We start from the raw sequence: 26,957 nt of genomic DNA, 5'->3' as shown, positions 1-26,957 counted from the left end.
TCACCTGCCTTATACCAGCGAATACGACAAGAACACGTAGAATGCAGGCAACTCTTGGCCGACCTTGGCTAGGTCGAGCGTGCGGCCTCGAGTATGCGACACTGATTGAGCCGCATCTGCGGTCTAGGCTTTCTAGGTTTTTCTTCAAAGCTATTAAGCCGTGATAAAGGACGGCCGATTAAGCATCGGTAGCCTCTTCGATTCTTCGATCCGAGGTGTTCGTGACAATTATCGTTAAGGGGATATACTACGATGTCACTTGGCCATTCCCCAAGTGGATCGAGTGTACGCTACAGAACGCTGCATATCTGTTTCTTTAGGTATTTCAAGATACGGTTCTGAATTTTTTTTAATTTTTGATTGTTCAAAATCATATTATATCAGATAAACCACGGAATAATTAATCAGAGAAATTTATTGTAGTAGAAAAGAAACAGAAGTAGTTTGTAAAGCTAGACATAAATATGGGTACTTCTGATTCGATGAAAAATTAAAAAATGCAAAAGTAGAATGTGAAAAGATCCTCTCTACAATATAACCAATGGCTTCATTCGATAATTGTGATATAATGCTTTGCTTATTAAAATCTTGCCAAACCTTTAATAATTTATACTACAATGTGAGAGTGTGTACATTGTCAAATCATAAACATGATCTTTGATCATCCTTCGATATCAAAAATAAGGAAAAGTCCACGATTAAAGCAAACCCATTAAGAAATTTAATTAAACGCTGTCTAGGGGCGTCTAAACCGTGGGACGTTTTCAATAAAAGGAACAATTTCACAGGCACGAAAATCAAACGCGGTTATATTCACCGGACCGAATCGTTCGCAGAATCCGTTTTCCTGGCGGATTAATCTGGTCTTCGGGCACGATCCATTTGAGAGTATCCCCGTCGCGTAAGTAGGACGCGGCTTAAACCCTTCTTTCCGTTCTCTCCGTCCGGCCCATTGTCGTACAGCTAAGCACAGATTTATTATCGCGTTGAGACACACCCTCTCCCTTTTCTCTTCGTCTACACCCCCGTTCGTCCTCCGTCGACCACCCCCTCTGTCCCCACGTCCCCGTTCTTCGGTCCTTCCTAACCGGTCTTAGTCTCGTAAGAGAAATACATTCATCGAGTATTCTATTAAGAATCTGCACTCCGCGGATAAACGAGCGAAATAAGGTTCTTCTCCGGCAAACCCCTCGTTCTTGTTCCATTAGTCGAACGATTCCGACCTCCTCGAGTTCTAGCTTTCTCCCCGGCGACGTCTTACCACTTCGGATCACCTGGTCTTTGCGCAGATTACGCGGGATTCAATACCGAGGCCAGTCATATTTTAACTAGAAAATTCTTTTTCGTTCTACGAGATAGCTATACATACGTTGTGCCAGATTAAACGTTATGGGTTAATAGATTGATTATGTTCGTATCTGACGAGATACAAGTGGTGTTCTGGACGAAAAAGTCAATGAACATATTGTTTGTGATGATTTTTGGTATCATACAACGGCTACTCTTCGTAAATATGATTTAGGTACAGTATGTCTACTTGTTTCCTTGTCTCATATTATTTCGTAAGTACCAGATTATGATCAAGCTAAATACCGAAAAAAACTGCTATAGAGAAGTTGAATTTTAGTTAAAAAATAAATGGTTTAAAAGAAGGCATCGTAATTGAAATTGTAATAACAATGGTACAGGTGGAACCTCTTAAAACTTTCTACAAATATAATTTGAATAATCATTCTTTATGAATATCAATGAATAGACTATTAGGAAAGAAACAGGGTAATAATTTCTACCACTGCATCCTGCATATATTTTCACTGGAAGAATTTCCGCGAATATACAGAAAATTTCTAGAATCACGGACGAACGAGGTCGGCGAAACTCGTTACACGGTCCGTTTGCGAACCGATTAATAAATTACCCCATCGACGTGTGCACTTGCTCGATGGAATGCCTCTGAAAGATGTCGGAATAAGCAGTTCCAGGAGCGGCCGTTGCATTCTAAGGATAATGACGCGACGTGTAGCACGCGCTCGACCAGACAGGCAGGGGCCATACAGCCAAGAACCCAGCTCCCCTTCCTTCTCTAAACGTGCGAGCAAGGTGCAGCTGTCCGCCCGTGAGGCTCGAGAAAACGATAATTAGCTCATTTCAATAATTGACAAGCCGGCGTTGGCTAGTCGTAACGCATCTGGCGTTCCGCAGGCTCTCTCCGAGTACGAGCCTTGCCAGGAGGATCGCGGTATAACTGCGTTCACCATGCTCTTTACGCGGCCATAAAACGGATGCGCCTATTTCTAGTCCGAACTTCAGCTCGAACGTCCGTTCGATGCTGTTACTTGCACGTGTTCAACGAGAATGTGCACGCGATTCCAGAGGCGTCCTTGCTGCAACTGCGTGTGCAATTATCGCCGTTTACGCGAGCTCGAAGGGCACAGCGTTGTAAACTCGACGAAGGATCGAAGAAACCTGGTTTAAAGTTGGCTCGCTCGCGACGTTCCGCCATTATGGGAAGAGAGAACCTCGGAGTTCAATTTTTTTCACTTGGCGCGCATCTACTTCTGACCACCAGCTATGAGAGCTGTGCAGATCCAGGCATGGTGCAACGCGTAAATTGCCACACGCGCCCACAGAGGTGCCTGAAATTGAATATTATCCGCTTCGAATGAGCGCACGCGAGCCATACGAGCGTCGTTGAAACGTGGAACAGAGAGAGACTCGTCTCGTAGTGACATCGAGAGCCGGTCCTATGCATGGGAATAAGAAGGCGTGCGAACGGGACCGGCGTTTTCATACCGGGGACCAGGGAATATCTTGTGTCCCGGCCGTTAGGAGGGTGTTAAAAGAAGAATTCGCAATAAAAGTGACGCGACGCGGTAACGTTGTAGTCGAAGAACATTTAGGATGCGAAGAGAGGATGTGAAATTTCGCTCGGGAAAGTGTTCGTCCTGTGACGAGCGACGCGTCGAGAATTTGATAATCCTCGGATGGGAAGAGAGTTTCTTATACGTTTTCGGAGCTTCGAAGGATTGACACGTTAAACAATTTTCGTTATTTATTATTTTTCTAACACTACAACTATCCATGCGTAACGTGTATCTAAATATACTTGTGAAAAACACCAAATTAAAAATGAATCCTTTTTCTATTCGCTAGTAAAGATAAGCGTCATCTTCATCGAACAAGAATGTTCTATAATTCTATCATCTTTCGATTCCTCGCCCGACTATTAAAACGCGATACACATCGATCGGTCGATAGCCTCGTACAAAGGGGTGAGACAGGGTGCTGCGTTTCTCCATAGCGAGGAATCGCTCGGAAACGCGCGATATATTGACCGGACGGTTGTATCACGGAATCCGTGCATTAATAACCCAGCCGGTCTTTAACCCGTAAACTTTGAAACTCGGACGGGGTGCGATTAAGAGGCTTCTAGGGCCGTTTCGTGCTGCCCACCCACGCCTCTGGTCGAGCAAACTGGTCCGCGGCACCACGGTGGAGAGGGTGGGCAGTTATAGATACCTTGGATCGAAGAGTTTGCGTGAGACGTCGGCAGAACGATCGTTTTGACGATTGCGATTTCACCAATGCCGCACGCGCGCTGTGCGAGCCATTCAGTCAACGAGACAATTAGAGTGCTTTATAATATCGGTCCTGATATCGGAGACTCTAATTGCGCCCGTTAATTGCGCGATTGCAATTCGGATTTGAAGTGGGAGGAGCATGAATTTAAGAGCGTCCACGGTCGACGTTGCGAACGTGTTACAATGTCGATATGTATGTACACCGATGTTACGTGAGTATGTGAATATATGTGTGTATCCGTATATGGAAATTGAGCCGTTCGCATGGATTGCAGGACTGTTAGCAAGAGATACGGATGATTAAATAAAACTTGATATCGCGGTGTATTGTGTTTAATGATCGTTGATGAAGAGTTGAAACGGAACACGACAGTATCATGAAATATATTCTGGTTTTAATGATTTTTCAAGTGTTGCGTTATGATGCGTTAATTTTCATGGCGAAAAATTGAGACGTTCTCTCTCTTGTGTGGCGTTATTATAGAAATCCTGTTAAGTAATGCCGGATAATTAATAAATTACTAACAGAGCCTCGTTTTAACTGCTGGATATTTTAAATTAAATTCGATCATTACTCTTGAAAATCATAATTTTTAGTGGAAACACGAACCTTTTTCCTTCCCTCGCGGAGCGGTCTGCAGTTACTCGTACGACTTCCACGTAGACACGGGGATTAACTTTGTATAAGGGAGGCCGATATTGAATGCATTCTGACACGCCACCGTCTCACATTATATTCTTTGCCTGATAATTACAACGATAATGAGGCTTTACGATAGAAACCTGGCCAGCGGCGTGTTCCGAACACACACGGCGGTGTTCAGTACTTTTCATTCTTCAATCTCTTTCTCCCTTCCTCTCTCTTGCTCACTCTCTCTCGTCCTGACTCGGCCCCGATGCTTTTGTCGGAATTCGCGGGAATTTTGCTTGTTGGTAACTTTTTCATTCAGCACGCAAATCTCGCGCCGTCTGCCGCACCGGAATATTATTACTCCATTGTGTTTCACGGCGCACATTGTGTTTAATCACAACGCACGTTTCGGCGGGGGCGAAACTTTCGAAAAGCGATGCGTTATTACGATCTCATAACAACGGACCACTGTCGAATTTCTGAACGATTTTCAGAGATACATTACGGATCGTAATCAGACCGTAAAATAGGAGGCCCTAAATACTGTATTAATCTGAAAGGAACAGAGATTGCTTTCGAGTTCCCTGCCTTTCCTGATGAACCGACATTAAGTTAACTTCAGACTTAACAGTTTGTAAGTATAGTATTAGTTTCTTTCGTTTTATAAGGAAATAATAGACGCACAATGTTTTTTGTTTTATAATAGAAATATAACAAAATAGATCATACCTAATTCAATAAAATAATATAAAACAGAAATTGTTGTTCATCGATTATCATTTTGTGAAACAAAAGAAACTTTTTGGAAAACCTAATATATCTGGTATGAACTATTCACGTTTGTAATGGAGAAATTGTAATAACGTACAAATAGATTCCGATATTATAATAATACTAGATCATTAATCACTTTTTTAAATCAAAGCGAAAATTACATCAAAATATTTGATTACACGCATGAACTAATTTTGTATTAAGAAAAGTATCGTAATGTAATATTCACCATCTCTTTAAAGTTCAATAAATTTCAATTTTTTCGATCAATCTTAACCTTACAATACAAACGTTAATAATTTTCACGATTGACAAAGATTCTGACTATCGCAAGTAATATGTTTGATTATCGATTATAACGAACGTTTATGTCAAAGGAATGTGGAATACGTTTGTATTCTAGGGTTAATTTCGAACGACTCTATTTTGTAAAAGTAAAAATTGGTAATGTAACGTGCATGCATATTTAATATTCACTTACAGATTGTTGCATCACGATCGCATCATTACGATTCTTCTGTCCATAGAAGCATAAATTACGTATATTCAAATATCCAACCTCCAAATACCATACGAGAATTCGTCAATTTCTTCGTCGATAAAAGTACATTGATTCCAGTGAATACTATCTGAATAAGAAAATTAAGTATTAATTATCGAAAAGCTACGAAAATGTTATCAGTATTAAAATAATTATTAAAATAAGAAGAATATTTACGCAGTTTGAAAATTTCTAACACTCGGTGGCTTCGTATATTCACTCGTGTAAATACTTCGATTCTCGAACGTTCGATATACTAAATCGACCTCTTCGCTCGACTCGTCGACACAACAGTCGTTCGGAAGACTTCGTGTAACGCGTCGTTGACATAATTGCGTTGTAATCGTGAATGCGTTGTTCTTGTGGTAATACGAACAAAGAAAAGCAAACGAATCGAAATTCATTGCACCAGTGAAAGCTGTATCTAGTTCGGCGATGAGGAGTGCGGTGTAAAGTGTAAGAAACAGTGTTAAACTTCTTGAAATTGGAATGCAAACAAACCTATTATCGTAAAGTCAAAGGGGAAGACAACCGTTTATTTAAAACCCGACCCGCATGCATATTGCTGTTCCTGACAACGACAAACAGACAGTCAACGCCTCGTTTATCGCACGAAAGTATGAAAAGTAATTAAAAACGTGTTTCGTTGCTTTCGCGGACATCACTCTTTCGACGAAAACGACCGTGCTCCCCTTCGTTCGAAGAATCACAGATCGTTCTTTGGTGTTACTGGATTGGCTTCATCTGGATGTAATTCGACTGATGAAATGTTCTCAACTCGTTCAAGATGAATGGTAAGTGAAATAGGAATTATTCTTTAATTATTATTAGTTGTAGTTTTCTTAGTGGGTAATGAAGAAAGTTCATTTAGAAGGTTACATAACCTGGAAGGTTAGAATTACACTGTGACTTCAAAATTTATTTTCGGACTGTAAATGTGACTTTTTATATAGATATTTTCTCATTCGGAAGTATATTCACATTTAATTATATATATTTTATTAAAAGATAAAATGAACACACTTTTATACGACGTGCTTTCACATGCAGAATTTTGAAGTCACATCTGTGATTCATGCAACGTATCAATAACATCGAAAAAACATATGAAATACATACGAAAGATCTATCTTTTGTCATAAGAGCATCTTCCTACTTATTACAAAACTACAATGTTTCTAATTTATTAATACCATTATATTTAAGCTTAACTTGGACACTCTTACACAATAATTTACTAATTAATAATAACGACGAATTGACAAGTGACAAATTATAGGTTATAAATTACAAACTGTTATACAAACAATAAAAATTTTACAATTTATACAAAAGAATGTACTAGCGATAGCAACTTCTGATTCATAAAATTTTGCTACTGTATTTTGTTAATTTTGTTAATATTAGTTCTCAACTGTGTAATTCAGTGAAACTATCTCAACGAAAAATTGTATCGGGAGCTCAAAGAAAAGACCACGCAAAGATTAAAGTTTATCAAGCTATTTTCTAAATTCTGTTTCGGTATAGCTGTGCAGGGAATCGTTTTACGCAATACACACTATTTTATCTGGTTGAAAAGTCGGCAAACCGCACGGTAGCGTGCAACGGCGTACGATTGGCGACAGTGTGGCGTGCGTAGTGAAAAAGTTGGAAGCGTCCGTGTCGGTTCTTGATACCGTTGGAAAAAAGTTTGCCGAGGGATTCTCCGGTGACGAAAAAGCGGAAAATTGTCGGTCGTTTCGCTCGGACGAAGATTTTGGAAATTGTTAGGCTAACTGTATTCGCGAGCATAATGCGAAGATACACGCTTTCTTTCATCTATTAATTATCGGTTCCGCGAAAGAACCGTGGAAAACATGGTTTAAGAACCCGCGTAGATTTTCGGAACGGTATCTTCGGCAATTCTCTGCTCGTATTAACCGCGTTAATTCGTAGCATTCAATAGTAGATTTACCGAGCGAACACATGTGAAATGTGGCATTAGGTGAAAGGTAGGAAAGCCGCGTGTTTTCGCCTGTGACTGTGGGAAAATTACTCTACACATTCTATTATCTCTAATAGCGATGTTCTCGATCTGCGTCCATTGTGGATGCTATTCGACTGGATTTCGTTGCGTCAGAGCTGCGGTTTTCCTGCCACGGCGTTCTACGAAACGGGCATGGAATCTTTGTTCGCGGGAGTAATGAATCCCGCTCATTATCTTTTTTAATTGGCATCATTTAATGATTCCGACGGCATCGTTTAGAAATCGACTTCCTGTTTCTTAATGTAACACCGAGCGCCTTCACAATTTCGCCCTGATTCGTTGGAAACCGCGACAGAAGCGTATACATATCTATATTAAGCTCGATTCAAGTTCACGTAATTGATAATAGCTTTAGTATCGTTATTTTCTTCGTTGTATATTAAATAAACGTTAATCTTTATGAAACGTCATAATTCTAAAATCCGCTATTGCGCATCTAGAAATTTTTCTTTAATTATTTTCTTTAATTATATTCGGCCACAAAGTTAGTATCAGTTTGACCATTAGTGGAACAATTCGCAATATAACATTACGGGCACACAGATGTAATTAAGTCCTCGTAGGACAAAACACGAGTGGCCATGAATCTCCGAGAATATCTCCATCTGCCGAAGAAGCCAGCGGCAATTGGGTATCTAAATAGGTTGATAAACGGGGTTCGTCAATGCTGACGAGTTCCCACAGAACCAATCGCCTGCGTATCACGCAACGTGTATATGTACCACGCAACGTATCGCACGCATTCGTATCTTCTCAGACCTGATTATGTTCGTAATCGAACGTTCGAATGATTGATCTACCGTTGTGCCCTTCTTCATCACGTCTGAGCCGCTAATCGAAACGTAATAATTGCTAGTTTCCGTGTAGTTCGTAATAATTTATTAGATTGGTGCAAAATTTGAATTAGGATACGAATCGTTGCGATATTCATGAAACCTCTCTAAATCTTTTAAATCCTGAACCAAGCATCGTGAAAATTGTTGGAAGTATAAAATTGACATTTGAAGGAGCTTATGTAAAATTATGCGAAAATTGAAATAATTCAAAGTTGATTCGTAGAATTTAATGCTAATGATTTTTTACTTAAAATGAGGAAAATATTATTTTTGATGAAACTAAGTTATTCTACAATTATTTACATTTTAATTAAATTGTACTACAGATACAATTGATATATGTTTATATATAAAAAAGTATGCTACGATATTTAGAAAAAAGTTTACACGTCGAAGACAAAGAACCGATTCGCGATACAAAATTCCTTCTGAAACAGCAATTGTATGTGCTAATTTGGGATCGTTGAGCGGCGAGTAGAGTCGTTAATAGACACGTGACAGGTGAGCAGGAGATTCATCCTCGGAACACGTCAAGGAGGAAAGGTGCGCGAGGGTTTTCTGATGGAAACGCGATACCGAAAATAAAAATCCGTCATCGGGCATAGGCGAGCCGAGGGCTTCTAAATCGAGAAGGAAAGCGGCGCGTTGCTCGATTCCCACGAAATAATAGAAAATAAATATCTCGTCGATGATTAGTCGCGTTGGTTGCGCGTTTCTTCGTAGAACCCCTCTACGCTGCTTTGCGGTTCGGTGCACCTGGAAAGAAAACCGATGGACACACATACGGTGGAAGGAAGGTAACAGAAACCAACAGGCATATTTGGTATTTCTACATGAAGGTTCTTTATTTGATTTAAAACAAGCGAGTCCGAATACAGTATTCGTAACGTAATACGGCAAATTCTTAGCATTAAATAAAATAAGAATACACGTCTAAATGATCTTTTTCGAAATGTTTTAGTGGGTAATTATTTGTTCTTTGACGTTGATATTTATTACTCGTGTCTTCGATGTGAAAGAAGGAAGTACTGATTTACATAAATCGTGTAGGACGAGATCGGTGATTATTTACTATGACTAACGAAGAAATTATTCCTGCTCCATCATATTTTTTAATATGCTATCTAGTGGAATATTAAAAACAGAAGACGACGAAGACGGTGACTGATTGGCTTGCACGCCAGTCGGACGGATTTTTTCCATATGTTAATGCGCTTCTACTTTTGTGACTGTAAAACGAGTGTAATTTTATAATTTCGTATTGGTGATTCAATCTGAAATTCTCCAAAAAATTGGGAACCAGCGTTACTAGAATACTTCATCCTGATAATCTACAAAATGTTTTAACGATACGAAAGTACGACTGGGACGAAAATGTCGAAAATATTTCAATTTTAAGTTCAATTTGACGCGAAAGAAAATTGTATATCTATTCCAATAGTTAGCTGTTCTATTCAACAAGTTCTATCTGCTTAGATTAAAATTAGTCCGAATGTGAAATTTCCAATAAATTGACTACTGTTCCGACAATCTTGATCGTCACGGGAGCAATTTCACTAATTGCAGCACAAAGCCATCAGGCATTTCGAGTGGAAAAGTAGGTCCAAGTCACGTGGTAGTCGCTACCGTAACAGTGCACGAAGTGGCTCCGTTTTTTTTTACGACTGGCTCGTCGATGACGCGGTTGAAAACGAAATCGAACAGCTGTAGAAGAAAAATTATCACCTCCGCGTTTTCGCAGAGGCCGTACGAGAGAGCAGGTGCTGCAATTAAAAGGCTCACAGGCGTCATTTGTTTCCCTGACGATCTTGACGGCGCATCTTCTTGAGGAACTTTTATGGCCGTGGTTGCCTGTCCAGAAGTCGAACAATGCGGTTAAAGAGGCCAGTCATTGTTCGAACGCGCGCGCGCTCATCATTATACATAATTCAGCGAGCTAGTTGAAGAGAGCCTCGTGTACCAGCCATGTTGTTGGTTGTCGGAATGGTGTAATGGCCTGATAATATCCGCGATATCGATAGCATCGTTTTCTTCTAAATTCCTTCGTAAGTTTATCCTCCGTAATTTACGCGTTACTCGCGAAACAGATAGTTATTAAGATAGGGATCGAGGAAACACCTTCGTATGGTCCATTATTCTTATCTAGCCGGTGGGAAATGAAGCCGTGCGTTCGCCTGTGATAAAAGGGCGAAGTATCGGGCAAACTTGTGGATCCATTTGTAAAAACGAGGGGGCAATAAAGTGTATCGTCCGGTATCGCGTTGCAGCACAATCGCGAGGACCCTTCGTCGTGAACAATGGCCTCGGGAAATTAAGAAACAATTCACTGTTTTCATGGAAGCACCAAGGCTTTTTATGAGCACACTCCATGGTATTACAGGCATTAGATAGGATTTATTCTGTGAAAAACTTTGCGATGTGAAATATTAATATGAATTTTGGAACGATTTTGATCGGATCTGCCAGATTCGATGAAACTTTTAATGAATTCGGTAAATACACTTTTATGGCGATAGTCATTAATCTATGTGATAATGAGAAGTATAATGAAACAGGATCGTTTCGTTTCTTCAGTGAGATATCTTGATTTCTATTTACATATTTAGTCACTTGGATAGCGTATTATAACTACCATAATGCTAATTATTGCGATTAATCAAAGAATATGCAAACTTATTACTCAGAAGAAGTACATTATTCGCCCATGACATTCTGTCTAATCGATCACTGTTCGGTAACCATCTGTTTAACTATAATACCTCTTCGTCATCCTGCTATAAAATAAAATTAGAGATTCAGGATATTATTACCGAATAATAACATACATTTCTAACAGCACAAACTTTGTCTACAATAATCTCGCAGAATTGATACTAAATTGCAACGGAATCCAACCGAGCAACCGGTCATTTCCTGAGAAACTTACGAAATTCGCGTCTCGTAAATGAATTGAAATGTGTAAAGTAAACGAAACCCGCTGCGTAAATATTCACCGATCTATCAGCAACTCGATTTTTATCATCTCGATCAAGGAGCTCCTAAACTTGAGGCAAACTTTCCATAGCAATAAATTTTCTGCGTGCGAAGCTACAATTACCGAGCGCGCGTATGCGTTTCATGAAGGAATTCAAATCAACGGAGCGCACTGAATAATTCAACTACCGGTTTCAATCAATATTCGCTAATGCGCAGCTAAACAAAAAAGCGAGGGAAAAAGAAAATATAGAAATAAAAAATGCGCTACGCCGTGGAGAGCTCGCACGGAGAGCCAGGAATGGAAAAAGAAAATCGCGACGTGACTGCGTGGCGCGGAACGGAGTGAAGAGGAGCGGAGTTGGAGCGAGGGCAATTATACACGTGCCGAACCGGGACGGATGAGTCGAACGTTACCGGGGTCGTGGTTCGAGAGGGTAACAGGTGGTCGAGCAGGAAACATAGGCTATATAAGAGCAGATACTGGTCGACTGGTTAGCATAACAATTGCGCCAGCTACTGTGTTCTACGCGAGCGTGGAATGATTTATGCGTAGGAACGCGCTGCGCGTTCACACGCGCGTCTCGAGCGTCTCGTGCGTAACGCACCGCTTTTCACTCTTTCTTGTGCCGATTCTACGAACCCGGGGAAACGTCCGCGGTGAAACGCGCCGTCGATCGATCGACAAACTGTCTGAGAAAGCGGCATGCTAATGTTCGAACGAAGTTTTCCAACGATGGAACAACGAAGGCAAGGATTTTATGTTTGGAGTGGATAATTTGGGAAAAAATAATCGTTGGTTGTATAGATTATTATATGGAATGTTTGATGTATAGGATATTTGATTATGCGAATGTTAAGGAGGGATTGCGATGGCGTCAGTTGATGATAGACGCTAGACTTGCCAGTGGCGCCATTGTAGTCTTTGATGAGCAACAACGTTGGGGTGTGTTAATGCACTCGGATGAATTAAACAAAGATATGAACTGATGTTACGATAGCGATGCTAAGTACCGAGTATATTGTAGAACATTTGAACATTATGAATTTTTAATAAGATATATCGTATGGGAGTCATTGGTAAGCAAAGCTCGTCGGAGGATATTAAAGCACGTGAATTAAGCAAATAGAGATATGTTGATGTTACGATAGTGATGCAAAACACCGAGTGTATCGAAGAATTTGAATTTGTAATAAAATAGATACATACTGCAGACACATGTTGAAATAAGTAACAAATTATACTTTGTATGTTATACAGAATATACAACATTTATTTTGTACTCAACATATTGTTGTAACAAACATTGTTAATAAAGTAGATATGAGTACACAAATATATACAAATTGATGTATCGTTTCAGAGATCTTTGTACAGTAGTTACAAAGGAAATTTCTTTTACTAGTCAATGTTTATTATTAATTTCATGTTATTAAAATTTGGAGAAAATAATATTTCCCAATATACCGTAATATAAAAGGAAATATTCCTTTCTTTTCTTATTAATTCCTTGCAAATTAATATAAAATTCGATAATTTACTCCTTCCGATCATTAGTCCCTATTTATAGGATACTTAAGCTCAAAAGAAATCTTTTCCCGTGTATAACGTACAGTTAACGTAATATCCGTGATATAACTGAACCGTATAGAAATTAAGATGCATATTACGGAATCGTGTTAGAATAAGCTATCATTACAACCGAAAGGTACATGTAATTTTCCTCACAATCTATTCTACAATGATCGATAATTCGTATCTATCAACATAAATTCAACCGAGGAACAACTATATTACCATATTACAGTTCATCGAAAGGAATTTTTGCATTTGTATTTATTTTCAGTCGCACTCTTTTAATTACACCTATTCTTTGATTTATTATGGTAATCATCATAAGAGTGAAAACAATAGCAATATCTAATAATTTCGTTTCACCTGAAAACCATAAAACAAGATAAATAATATTTCCTATTTTCTTCTATAGGATAACTACCTTAAGATTCTGATGACAATCAATTCCATATTGGAAGAATTGTATAAAGATATTAAAATATCGCCTGCCTTAATAATTATCAGGTATCTTTGGTTTCATCATGGTTTTGGTTCAATCATAGGCGTTAAAATCAGAGAATCGATAAAAATATATTTAACATGTTTTTATTCTGTAATCTTCGTCTGATAAAAGAAAATGAAAATTTGATTTCTCAGTATCGTTGTTCGCGTGATTCGATATCCAGATAGGCGACATGAAATAAAGTCGGGCAATTAGCGAAAGAGACACGGGTAGCCGTAGCATAACCCGTAATCAACAAGGTATGTCATTGCAACGCGTGAACTGGCAATTATGTAGACCGATCGCGGGATCGCGATCAATTAATTTGCCGTCGAATTCGTCACGGCAGTGGCAGATGCGTCAATTCGCGGGCTCCGCCGGCCATGAAACGACGAATCATCTCTCTCAGCGAGCCTCGGGGAAAAAGAGCTAAGTACAAAGTAATGGAGGGCCTCCGAAGGGAGGAAGACTGCTTCCGGCGGATACGCGTCATTTTTTGTCACAATCGCGACGACATCAGTAGCATTATAAGGAACAGTTCAAGAGGGTGCCGCTATGACTTCGTTTCGTATCGATAATGATCTCGAACCGACCGGTGACCGTCTCGCAGCCGAGTGAAACGTATTTCGCTAGAGAGATCGTTTCGCCGCAACCGAACCGCGGCTAACGGAAAATTAATGAAGAGTACGTTGTACCCTGCACGTCAGCCGTCCCCATCTGTTTCTTGCGCGCGCGGTAGATGAAGATGATAGGCGATGAAAGGGCGTCGAAGTCCAGGAAACTACGAAGCGATAATGGATAAAGGAATGCGCGAGCGCTCCAGCCGACTGCCCTCGGGAGAACCAAACGCATTTCGATGTTGGTGACTTATGAAAAAGCAACGTACTAAAACGTGTAATTTTACTCGGTAGCCGATCATTTGGCTGGGTAGGGAGGTATCGTAAATGGCTGCGCGGTAGACGACGCATTTATATTTGAATTTCCTTCACCTTGCATTTTGTGACCAAAAGATTGGAACGGATTTTTTTTACGGAGAATAAATTGTAGTTACAAGAACAAATTATCGTTTTGATATCGGTATAAAGAATTTCCCCTTGGTATATTATTCTGTGAATTTGAATCGGATATAAAGATTGGATAGAAGTGTCGTCTATCTTATTCCTGCCACTTGTTAACTGGATAATTTTTTAATCGCAAAGTCTTCCAACCACTGAATTAAAGATGTATACGAAATAATTGATTTTACAATGTAAATATAACATAACACGTCTGGAATACAAATGTAATTATGCATTAACAAGTAAAGAATCTCTACGAAACGTCTAAAACATCGCTATTTCACATAAGGAAAATCTCTCGAAATTAATAAGCTGCAAAATGCAGCAAGACGATCCAAGTAATTATGTGAAAGAATACTTTGCTCTTTTACTCGAACAATAACTATCGGAGGAGAAATAATTCATATAACTGTAGTTGACTAATTTTCCTCGTTACCTATCATTCTCATACAGATTGGATCGACATTTAATCGAATATCAGCTAGAATTTCCAACATACCATAAGGAACATCATAAGCGAAAACTTGGCCAGCATCGGTCCGTTTCATAGGCGTCATATCCTCATTAGCAAGGGGCGAAGTGTCGTCCGATCCCCTCACGAATAGTTTTCGCGAGGCAGAGATGCGCAAAACAGGCCAAACGGATGTCGAAGCGGAGAAAGAAGTCGCGGTGTCTGGTAGGCGTGCGTTCACGCCTACTAATTACGATTCTAGACGGTGTTATGCCCCCCTGAAAGCACTCTCGCCTCGAAGGCACCGCTGCTAACGAGAAAAACCCACACAGTATAGCCAATCGAAGTGGCACGCCAGGGTGAGAGTGGAGGACCGGTGCGAGGAGAGGGTGGAGACGGCCCTCGAGGCGAATCCGCAGGGTCCGCGAAGAAACTCGACTAGTTCCTCTCTTCTCTCTCGCTTTCTCTCTCTTTCTCCTTCTCGCCTCGACCGGGTTCTAACGTGTTCGGATACCAACCGTCTGCCGCCCGAGGTAATTACGGCCGGACCGCGCTTCTCCCTCGAGAAACCGAGTGACAAAAAGCCGCGTCTTAATGCAAACGCGCCGGCTCGGCCGTAACTCGTTAATTATAGGCCGCTTCTGATTGATCCGGGGCCACTTCGCCTCGGTGTCCGCGAGCGAATAACCGCAGCCAATGTACCGAGACCCTGTCAATATTCGGCGCGGCACGCGCGACCAAAAGCCTTCCTTCAGCCTGTCGAAAAAATTAATTGAAAAATACCAAAGTCGACTTTGCTGCTACTGGCGAACCCGCCTACGAATGCTGTGTCCCTTGGGATATTCGGTGTATCGATTTGCTAAAGTCGTGTTCTTCGCTGCTTGAGTTCGTCAGTGTCGCGTGGATTGCGTCATGGCGCAGACATGTTGCAGTTTGACGTGTTATGGTTGACAGAAATTGTTCTCTATCGAATTGTATCGGAAGTTAAGATGACGGCGAATTATTAACATTTTCTATGCTTCGTTATACTGTAAAATTGCGAAATTACATTGATATTCTTGAGAAATTATTATACAAAAGGAACCGCGTATCTTCCAATCAGTCGCTATCTTAACCAAATAGAAACCCTTTAATCACGCAAACACGTGTGCATAAAATTCTTCGTTACTTCTACCTCGTTGGCCTGTTCCTAAATTCGGAAATTCACGAATCACGGTGTCTCGTCCTATCTGAGCTTAGTATGTATGTAATTCAATTCACGAGCTAGTAAGAGGCGAAAGAGCGGGTCTCGCAGCTATCGACACGTCAAACGTAAACACATGCAGATTAGATATTTTCGTACGATATGACGTGGCTGGTCCCCGGCTCAAAGGATTCAGCGGAACCGAGGAAAGCGCGCTACGTGCTCGCCGATCCCCGGAAACCCACCCTTAACCCCACCATGGATCTGCATGACGATATTACCCGGTGCCATGGCCGAATATGTAAGCGGATATTGGCTATACATATTTATAGAATGGCAACGCTACCGGGCGCCGATCTCGCCGTTCAGTTCGTTTGTTTCGAGCTCGTTCTCTCTCTCTTGGACACCGACATCCTCTTGACCCCTTCTTGCTATTCTTGCTCTTTCCCTCTTTCTTTCGACACCAGCATCGCGCATCCGGCGCTCTCTGTCGTCATAGACGTTCTCTTCTGTGTGCAAAGTGCGCTGGTCGAGATTGAGGGTGGAAAAGGACGGCGAGGGATCCAAGAGGTGGAGAAGGAATCCTTTGTCCACGGCAGGACTTCCGTCACACGGAAAAATATTTGCGTTATTATCTACTAACTCGAGCGGAAAATTGAAATTTTCTGTGACGTCGGAGTCGCGTTTGGAGAAATAGTAATGACTGAAATTCGCGTTTCAATTAAGCACCCGCCCCCGTATTTTTTTTCTTTTTTTGCTTTTTGCTGCCTCGACCATTGTGTTGAAGCTTTATCGTTCTTCAAGGTCCCGGATACTAATTGAAGCGACGGATACGAATATGTTTTTTGACGTGGAGGGAGGTGTTGAAGTTGGGCGGTACATAGATTTTAATTTTTTTGTTTAAATGAGATATAAATGGAAATTTTATAATACGTAAAGCGAAGAATTTTTCAATTATTTCGACTAATCTTTAAGCTCGATGTTTTGTAACCTATACATTGTGCATTTTAATATTCTATTGGTTGATCAACATCGTGCAAAGATGGGGGTAACGTGTTGAAGATTCAATTTAAAAAGTTGAGAACAGAATATAATAGACTCCTCTGCTTGAAAACGCATTTAGTTTCTATTACAAAGTCTTCGTGAAATTTTTATGAAATTCATTTCATATACAAAACACTACCCTACAGTTGTTCATAACTTTCAGAAGCAAAAGGTACACAAAAAGCCAAACGATAAAAGTCCTCCCTCGATCAATCTCCAGCTATACGGGAATCAACCGATACACTCACCCCATCGAACTTCGAACGTACCAAACCGTGAATTCTCATAAATATTCCCAGAGCAAATCGAGTATCTCGCGACGTGCACCACGTTTCCAAAACGTTTCGAACGCATTAATAAAAGGCGCGACGCGTCAAAACTTTTCGAGATAAATAAGCGGAGCGTTGTGGTCGTTGTTCCCGGGGCGATGTCCGCGCGACAGGTGTCGACGACGATCCGGGTGATCGTCCTGAAGTCGTCACCGAACGCGAGCGATGGTGCGCGCCTCTTAAATCGCTGCCAGATAGTTTTTCTACGTCCATAGAGCGAGCAGCGCAGCCGCGGTCCGCAGCAATTTGCAAGGTGCAACGCCGTGGTCACATTAGTCAGAGTACCATATCGGCTCACAACCATCGCGTAACGGTATGCGCCAGCAGGCGTTGCGATTCGCTACTGTTTTCTGCCGGTCGCATCGCAATGACGCTAATGATCTGTTTAATTATCGTTGTGACGCGCGGAACACTAGCGGCATCGACGCTCGAGCGATCGCTTCTCATCTCGTCTTAGTGATCGGGTAGATCGTAATAAATGAACGCCGACATTGTACGTTGGGAGTTTAGAATTTTTGAAATCTGCAAAGATCTGCAAATTGCGTAATATTTTTTTAATCTACGGATCGCTTATATATAATATCAAAATGATTTGTCTGTGATCTTTGTATGTGAATGGATCTTTTATCGGATTTGTCAAAAAGAAAGAAAAATAATGTGTTCATTGAACGTGTAAAAAATAGTTTAACTCAGTTTATTTGCATATATTATTAATATGTCGACATTTCAATCTCCATGGTGTTACGGCGTTTAAACGGCTGCGGCTCGTTTGAACGTCACGCCGTAACTGTGAAAAGTATTTTCGCGACCTGCTATCCAACAATACGGCGAATGTTGCCAACGTTTAGAGCTCTGACAGAAATTCACAGTGAACAAGACAAATCTTCCCTAAAATCCGTAATAAGCGGCAGCGCGACGAGGCACATGTCGCGGGACGCGTGGGACTTGTAACGAGGACGTGCACATTCGCGCTCGTCAGAACGTGGCGCGTACACATCGGTCACACGTGCCAACTAAGAATTCGAAGCCGACCAGCTCGAGAGGCTTGTCTTTGCCCGCGCGACGAAACATCACTGCCAAATACCTAGCGTTCTCAGTCGATTTTTGGCCCCGACCTTCGACCGTGCTCGCATTGATAGCGTTAATTGTCAGATTCTTCGACCTTGAATCCTCACGTGTGATCTACAGTCACTTAAAATTAGTAAAGTCGATTTGAAGCCAAAATCAATCTCATTCGAGGGAAAGACGCTCTGACGTTGGGATTTCAACTAACAGAATTTCGAAAACAATATCTAAATTTAGCTTTGATCGTTCCAAAAGTTGTTGAAAGTGTAAAAGATGTTTGGTTTAAAGTTTCAAGAAAATTCCAGGATATTACAACCAAATCCTGGGATTGAAATTTCAGCAAATATCAAAATGTCAGAAATCCATTAGGATCTCAATTTTTTTCTAGAACAAAATGTAATTGTACTGTTTTTCCATTGAGTACTATATTTATATAATACAGCGTAAAAAACAGGAACAAAGAATAAGGAATGGAATTACGAAATAGCAATTGATCAAAGACGACATTAACATTCTATCGATCGTGGTTCGTGCTGCTTCAGTTCGTACTAGGTAGCCCGGTGAAATAATCCATGCGTGCAGTCCACAATTACACACCGAGATTATTCGATCAGAGTTGCGTGTCTTCGTGGCAAGTCCCACGCGTTTCACTGCATGTCCTCGCGGCATCGCTATTGGTATCGCAGGAAATCTGGCTCATAAGTCAGTCTCACCCATGTGCCTCCGCTAATGTCTAACGCTGCCTACTTGTTCGTTCTGTCCTCCTCGGTGCGTTCGTTCGTTCGCGTATATACGAGTTCTTGTGCGAACTCGCTTGTCTGCACGCGGCTAACCACGTACACGGTCTTTTTTTTTTCTTCTTTTCGCGCGTACGCTCACGTTTGTATCTTCGAAACGTCGTAGATGCGCACGCTTCCCTCGGTGTAATTAATGCAATAATTATTAGCACGAAAAGATCGTATCGGCCAGCGGTCTTTTCTTCGTCTACTGTTGTTTTTCTTGTCCCCACTGCGCGGCCATCGAACTCTGGGACGCTCATAATCCCGGAGATGCTCGTGCACTCGCGTGGAATCAATTCTTTTTTTCCAATCCTTGCTTATCTTCGTTTCGACAGAATTTTGATTCAATTTTATCGCGATCAAGCTAATTACAATGCTTACAACAAGTATTGGTGTACTATTGTATTTTTTATTGCATTTACATAGGTGCTAATTAATTTCGTTCAGGTATATTAAATTACGTATCTTTTACGTCTTTTTTATCACTATTAATACTTGATACTATGAAATTTAAAAAGCGCTTTATTGGAGACTAAAAGCGTGTATCAATACTTTGCACAGTTACTGCAAGTCACGCGATTGAACATGAGAAATTGATTTGAAATTATCGCGGAGGTCGTCAGAGGTGCCCTAGTTTTTAAAAAATTCTGTGTACACTTTGAGAATTTTAATCCAAGCAATGAATAATAAAGTTTCAAAGTCTTTTAAATTTATTAGGCAAATATTGAAATATTTAAATGTTGATAATAATTTGTAATTAATGATAACGATTGTAATATTGGCTTCGAAAAATATTGGAAGCAGCATCGTCACCAAAGATGTGGTCACTGATGCATCGAGCGGGTTCACTGGCCAGCTATCGGCGGATCTATTGCTCGCTGAAGTATTATTCCTATTTGCCAAGAGTTTCCAGCGAGTTTCACGGCAGCCTGAGCATCGATTTTTCGATCACATAAAAATTCATTTTCATGCGGCTGCACAGCATTCTACACCGAGCGTGCAGGTGTGTTATAGTTTACCGAGCGCACGCTTTGCTGGCGATGAAATCAATTCCGAAGTGTGTGCTTTCTCCGTAGCACACGATCGGCCGGAAATGCGCTCGTGGATTCCATTTAACTTCCTACTTCGAACAAAGAAAACGGTTTGGATTCGTCGCGGCTCGATCGTCGAATTTTATGTCCTCGTCATTTGAAAAAATAAACCATGCTTTCCATAAATGTACTTGAAATTAGCATGATTTATGGTGGCGTAGATAGTAAAAGACTCTAAAGGTAAACAATATTTTTTTCGGTCTAATGGAAAAGTAGCGTAATCATAATAATCCGTGTAGTTTATAAGAATTTTGTTACATTTCAATTTGCAGCACAACTCAAATGTAGCATAAACACGTATAAACATGTTATTCCAATATTCCATTTAGTATCAAAATATTTATCAGACCGATTACTGCCAGTTTTCCTAACATTATGAATGCTAAAATATGCATTTGTGCATCAAATATACAATATCTACGGATGGAATTTTACATCATCGTATATTAATCTGTATCAGGGCTGCAATAAGTTCCAACATCTAGGTTATTTTAAAAACATAACATGTTTAGATTTCTAAATTGGCAGACAATTATAAAATGTATATTACCGATATCTTCGAATAAAACTAATCAGATGTGAATATAATTTTTCTCCGTTCGAAATCATTAAATAAATGTTGTGGAAACATTTCTCATATTATATCGTCTATTGATATCAACCATACTTGATTTTGTTGTCTTTTTATCTACGATATACGTTGAAAATTTAACCATTAGTCTTCCTATATCTCACGCGTTCTATACTTGGTTAGTTTATCTCGTTCGCGGTATTGCAAAGTATCTTTAGAATTGCAAGAAGTAACCACAAGTATCGCATAAGTTCTAAAAAACAGTGTATTAAAAATACGCGAGATCATTACGCAGTTAATCAATATGTTAGCTACAGCAATAAAACATTTCTCGGAATCTGATTAATAGTCGGTCATCTTAGGATAAAATGTATCTTTTAAAACGCGATCTAATAAAAAAAATGACGCTTCACGACCATTCACAAAGTATACCGCCAGTATCAATCCATATTTATACTCTCGACGTCTACTATATTACAATTACCTCCTAATTAGTAATTATAGCCACGTAAATCATGATCGTTTACTGCGGCATCGTCTATCGTTAGCTTTCCCATTGACTGCAGACTAGTCGCAGCAGTTTGCTCGAAAGCCACTCGTGAATTCGTAGATACACGCACTTTAATTCCGCTGTAAGTATGTTTTTTCAATTTCATGTCGTTAGATCTACTGGCAATATTTCAAAATAAAGTGATCCCAGTGGCTGATGATTTTAGAAGCGATGAATTGAAGGTTTAAGTTAGAATTTCCATTTTCAATATAAAATATCATTCTATTATCAGTTTCCAGAAATATATTGGACATAGGATCGAATTAAATGAAAGAAGCTATTTCTTCGAAAATATGAGAAATATGGTTTGTGAATGGGAATAACAAAATTTATACGAGCTAAAATATACTACATAAAACACGCTACACAATTAGAAACCTATTCAACACCTACCTAATAATCTGTCCATGCGAAATATTGTCATATTCTGATCCACACCTAATAAAATCGACGCTATATCCTACTATACGTATATATAGTATCTCCTAAATTCTTTAGAATTTTTAAAAGCTCGCTCAAACAAAGAATCCTCGACGATTTCATTTGACACGGCGATATTTCACGACTTTATTACGCTATAATCGACAGAACGAAACGTACTTCCAAAAGCCTGTCCTGGTTGTGTTTTCACAAATGAAATAGCCGACGCTCGGTGACATAAATACCGTGTCGCGACGCGACGCAGGCTAAAAAGTTGCTTGGTGGAAAGAAGCGATCCGTCGGTGGTTTCGTGAGTCGATTCGAAGAAATTTCGCCGGTTTTAATTGTGGCCATCTTTCAGTCGATCTGCAACAATGTAACCGAGCCGCGCACAAAAGAGGTTAACCGACGGGATACGGGCCAGCGCCAGGCTGTAAATGTAACGCAGTGCACGCGTCCGTAGAATATCAGAAAGGAAGTTATTATTGATGGCATATTGAAACGGTATGAGCGTGGTGATAAAACGAGCTGGGCCCACGGCGCCGTGGAGGTCTCCACTTAACGTCCAGGATTATATATGACCGCAGAAAGCGGGTTGGGGGCCCCGATTCGAGAGAACCCTCGATGCTCCTCTTTCTTACTGTTAGCATGTACATACGTTTTCTATGGGCTGACCGAGTGACTGCAGTATTTACCGGCTTCTTTGGAATATCTTTTTCCATGCAAATTCTATTGGGAAAGTTATAAGTGAAATTAGTGGAAAATACAAGATCCATTTTATCTAAATATTATTTTATTATTAGTAGAACATGATGTATGTAAATTCTGTAAAATGTGAGTCAGTCACTTTTTATTATTTTATTTAAAGATGTGGCGGAAAATTTGTTGAGAGAATCGTTTCTTTCTGTAAAAAGGATCTGATAATCATTCAAATTATTGAATTTTAGAAGAAACTATTCTTATATCGACATTATGTAAAGATTTTGTGTTAATTGATTCTACATACATTTCTAATTCAGTTAACGCATATATATCCAATGAACATTTTTAAACTACTTTATATAATCAAAAATATAAAAGAATTTCTAATATGTTCTAATAATATTAGTACGTATTTGTACTACTTTATTCTTTTCATGCAAAATTTCAATCTGAGAGAAATGATACATGTATCGATAATTTTACCATCAAAAAATCGCAATCGTACTTTCGAAAAATTAACTTCGATTAATTAATTAGTCAACGTTGGCATTGCGCCCACTACTGTCTACCGAGGGAATCTAAATAAACGAAGAATCGACAGGCATTTTTGTAATTAATATTAATCATAACTCGTTAAAAATAATTACGATTAATTCCCGCCTGAATCAATAATGATCTGGAACGTAACGCAATCCCGAGTTCATCAGGGGCCATCGTACAACTTCATCGGGCAAATAAGACTGGCCCCTGAAATCTTGATTGAATCCTGATATCGTAATTTACCCTTCGGCCCTAACACCTGCCAGTGAACGCATTTCGTGACAGGACGCGAAATAAGAACGATGGTCGACGAAATAATAATTACAAAGGCTTGGTCCGCCGAAACACAGCCGTGTCAGCGGGGTGTCATAAATTAAGTAATTTGCTAATGATATTCTCACGTGGCTCGCATTTTCCGTCCTACGTGTCCCCTTGCAGCTGTGCTGGCTAAGTGTGTTTCGATAAACAGTTAAAAAGCTCGAATACTTCGTAACCGTTGGTGTCATTAAAATTTTCGATGCTTTATCACTATACCACAATATAAAATATATTCAGATAGTTGTTGAAATTATTAATATCTTATCAACGGAGTGTTTTTACTGTAAATAATGATTCTTTTTAAAAATTGTATTTTTTAAATTAATCAAGACATCGATATCAAAATTTAAGAATATGTTAAAGAGATGAGAATTTGGTCGCGTATAACTAAAAATAGATATAGAAGAGTAAAGGTATAGGAAGAAAGAAAGAAAATTGAAGATTTACCTGAGAATTTTTTGAATTTTAAAAATCAGTAACGAATAAACGATGGAATCACCGAAACAAACTAATATTTAGTCGTAAAGTATTCTTTGATCATATCGTATCACATCTGTGGGAAATACGTTAAAGCCAGAACAACGAACGTAAGAATATTAATTTCTCCAAACCAACCTAATCGTTCAACGACTCGAACGCAGCCAAACCAGGCTTTAATTTGTCCCATAGAAATTCACGCAATATTCCATGATTTTTTCCGTGCACCATCATCCTACATATTTCCTCCGCAGTCTCGCGGAATGGGTACAACGATTTTGTGCACAGGTGGGCCGCGGCGAGTCGGTTAATTATTTCGCTTACCTTTTTCTGGGGGCCATCGTATTTTTCTTGAAGAACCGGCTCAGTTTCCTCGGAAACTACGAAAAACGCGGGAACGCAAGTGACTCTGTAGCCAGGTCGAGCTTAATCTTAACGCGGTCCAACGCGGTTCCCGTTTTATTTCAACCGGATTATTTCCTGTCGTATTTCAGATTGGGATTTGCCTACCATCGTTCCTTTTGTATTAATAACGATTCCCCTTTCCTGCTCCCTCCTATATCCGGGACGTATTCCCATTCTCATGCACATCCACCCCCTGACTGTGTTTGTTTATCGCAATCCCAAAGTGTAGGGGTACGGCCAAATCTTAGGATTAAGGACAACGGCCAGGTGACTGTCTCGCTTCTTTCCTCGTTTTACTATCGCGGAACCGCCCTCGTCTATGAAGCGAGATCGTTTTCTGAAGCGTAATCTGCTTGAAATTGGACCACAGGGGAAGAGATCGTGCGTGCCGATAGAAATTCCTTCGCTTTCGTCTCTTTCACCCTGCTTATATGCCGTACATTCGATTAGAAAGAATTAGAGAGACTTGTGAGGACAAGTCTGGTTGCTGGAAAAATACGAAGCAAGTGTTGTAAATTAGGATAATTTTTTAGGAAAATGAAAAGAATATTTATAGAATTCTTTGGCAGATTAGGCATGAAAAAAGAATTGCTAAAGTTTGAGTACGAAAATCAAAAAGAATATAAGAAGAATTCTGCCGGAAATGGTTTCTTAACTTTATTCTTGAATTTCGTATTCACGATATTCGAAGAAATCAGACTGAATATAGTATTCTTTGCAACAACAATATATGTATACAATATCTTAAAATTTTCGCTAATGAATTTAAATTCAAGGGGCAATCAAGTGATTCAAACGAACGAGTGTATCGCCTCATTCGAGTTTCCGAACTATTTTAATCCATTATCGATAACATTTTCAAGTTATTTCGTTGCTAGAATTTCGTTAATATCAATTTAGAACATTCGGCATGGCAAATAGAAATTAGGGGCAAATAGAAATTAGGGGCAAACGTGACGAGTCTAGCAAACTGGCGATTATTCTTAGGGATGATTGGAAGGCAGTAAACAGCGAAAATGATTGGGAGATGAAGGGAACGATCGCGCATTAGGGTTCTTTTCCGTTCAGTTATTGTTCGAAGCATGATTCGAGTCTTCGTGACTCGAGGCCCATGGGTCGAAGGTGAGGGTTAATGAATGAATCGCCGGATATTCACGGTACAGCCACAAAGGAGGCAAGTCGAGCCACCGCGAAGACAAGGCCTCCCTTAATTAATATAGATTACTTCTAATTGTATATTTACCTATTAATTCATATTAACTCGGGGAGTAGGGCCACCGAGAAACGAATCGTCTTCGACTGGCTGATTCGGCTTAATCGGCCAAAGGGTTGTAAATTGATTGATGTCTCATTCTCTATTCGTCTCTTTTCGTCCAGGGCTTCTTGTCGCCAATTGCATCATCGACTATGACTTTCCGTTTTCATTCTAATGAATTAACTTCATCTTCCTCGGACCCTGATAATCGCGTCGTCTGATCAAACTCTCAGCTAGTAATCAAATCGTCTAACCTAGACGACAAAAGTCGATCGTTTTAAAATACACTCGATTTTCATATTATATACAATAATATAATTAATATCGTTATTAAATTGATCTACTCGCAAGTACGTCTTAAAAATTCATTTAAGTTATAAACGACACTAATTCATGATTTCATTCAGTTTAATGGGCAGACTAATCCTTGATTTATAAAGCCCATTCATAGATTATAAATCTATTGATTTTTGTGGTATTCTTAAGATTATGCTCATTTCATAATCTTAAATTGGTCCAACTAGAATGAAATCATACACGAATGAAGAATATACCATCGTGGTTAACATACATCTGTCCCTTACACAATTACCAAATTGCCTAACCTAAAAACGTAAGTACAATCGTGTCCAAACGATCATTCGACAATTGCTTCTGCGTAATGTTCGCGACATGCTGTGTCACCAATCGAATCGATGAGCACGCTCCTAACGAACGAAAGGCTATTGAGGGACTCGCGGTTGTCTCCCTATTCTGTTAATTGAGAACCCCTGCAGCGACACGGGAAAAGAGTGAAGATAAGTTAGAAGAGAGGTTCACCTATCGGTATCGGGGGCGCTCGTTCCCCGTGAAGAAGCGAGTTCGAAATGAAAGCCGCGACTTATCCTCGGACTCGGCTTCTGATTGAATGGCTGCGCCGGAGGCAGTCGACGGGGAGGCAGAAAAGAACTACGAAGAAAGAGAGGGAAATCTCACATCCCTCTCTGTGCATGAGAAGACAGAGAGAGAGAGAGAGAGAGCACGTTGCCGCGAGAGCGCGCGCGGCATTTGATATCTGAAATCCCCAATATTTTTAAAAGCACAGGGGCTGCTGCTCCGGACTGCTGAGGAGGAGGGGTCTCGAGAAGCCGTCGTTTTGCCCGATCTCAAAGGCGTACGAGCCTTTCCACGGCCATTAAAATACGAATAATAATTATAAGAGCGACGGCAGAGTGATCAGTCCGCTCGCAGACGAAGCGATCGTCCATATCAGCCAAACGGGGGCCCCCTTTCTTACGCCGCCACCACGTTTTTCCTGCAC

General features: G+C 40.1%; 1 long non-coding RNA gene across 1 annotated transcript in view; it reads left to right on the top strand.

Annotated features, from left to right (window-relative positions):
- The first annotated feature begins 5,736 nt into the window (after positions 1 to 5,736).
- LOC139987742 (uncharacterized) overlaps positions 5,737 to 26,957 on the top strand; it is a 126,347-nt gene continuing 105,126 nt past the window's right edge. The window contains exon 1 of the long non-coding RNA XR_011799919.1: positions 5,737 to 6,321. This is a non-coding gene — a long non-coding RNA (uncharacterized lncRNA). The remainder of the gene's footprint in view (positions 6,322 to 26,957) is intronic.

The sequence above is a fragment of the Bombus fervidus genome, chromosome 5 (assembly GCF_041682495.2).
Source record: "Bombus fervidus isolate BK054 chromosome 5, iyBomFerv1, whole genome shotgun sequence".
NCBI lineage: Eukaryota > Metazoa > Arthropoda > Insecta > Hymenoptera > Apidae > Bombus > Bombus fervidus.
This window is presented reverse-complemented; position numbering and strand designations above follow the sequence as displayed.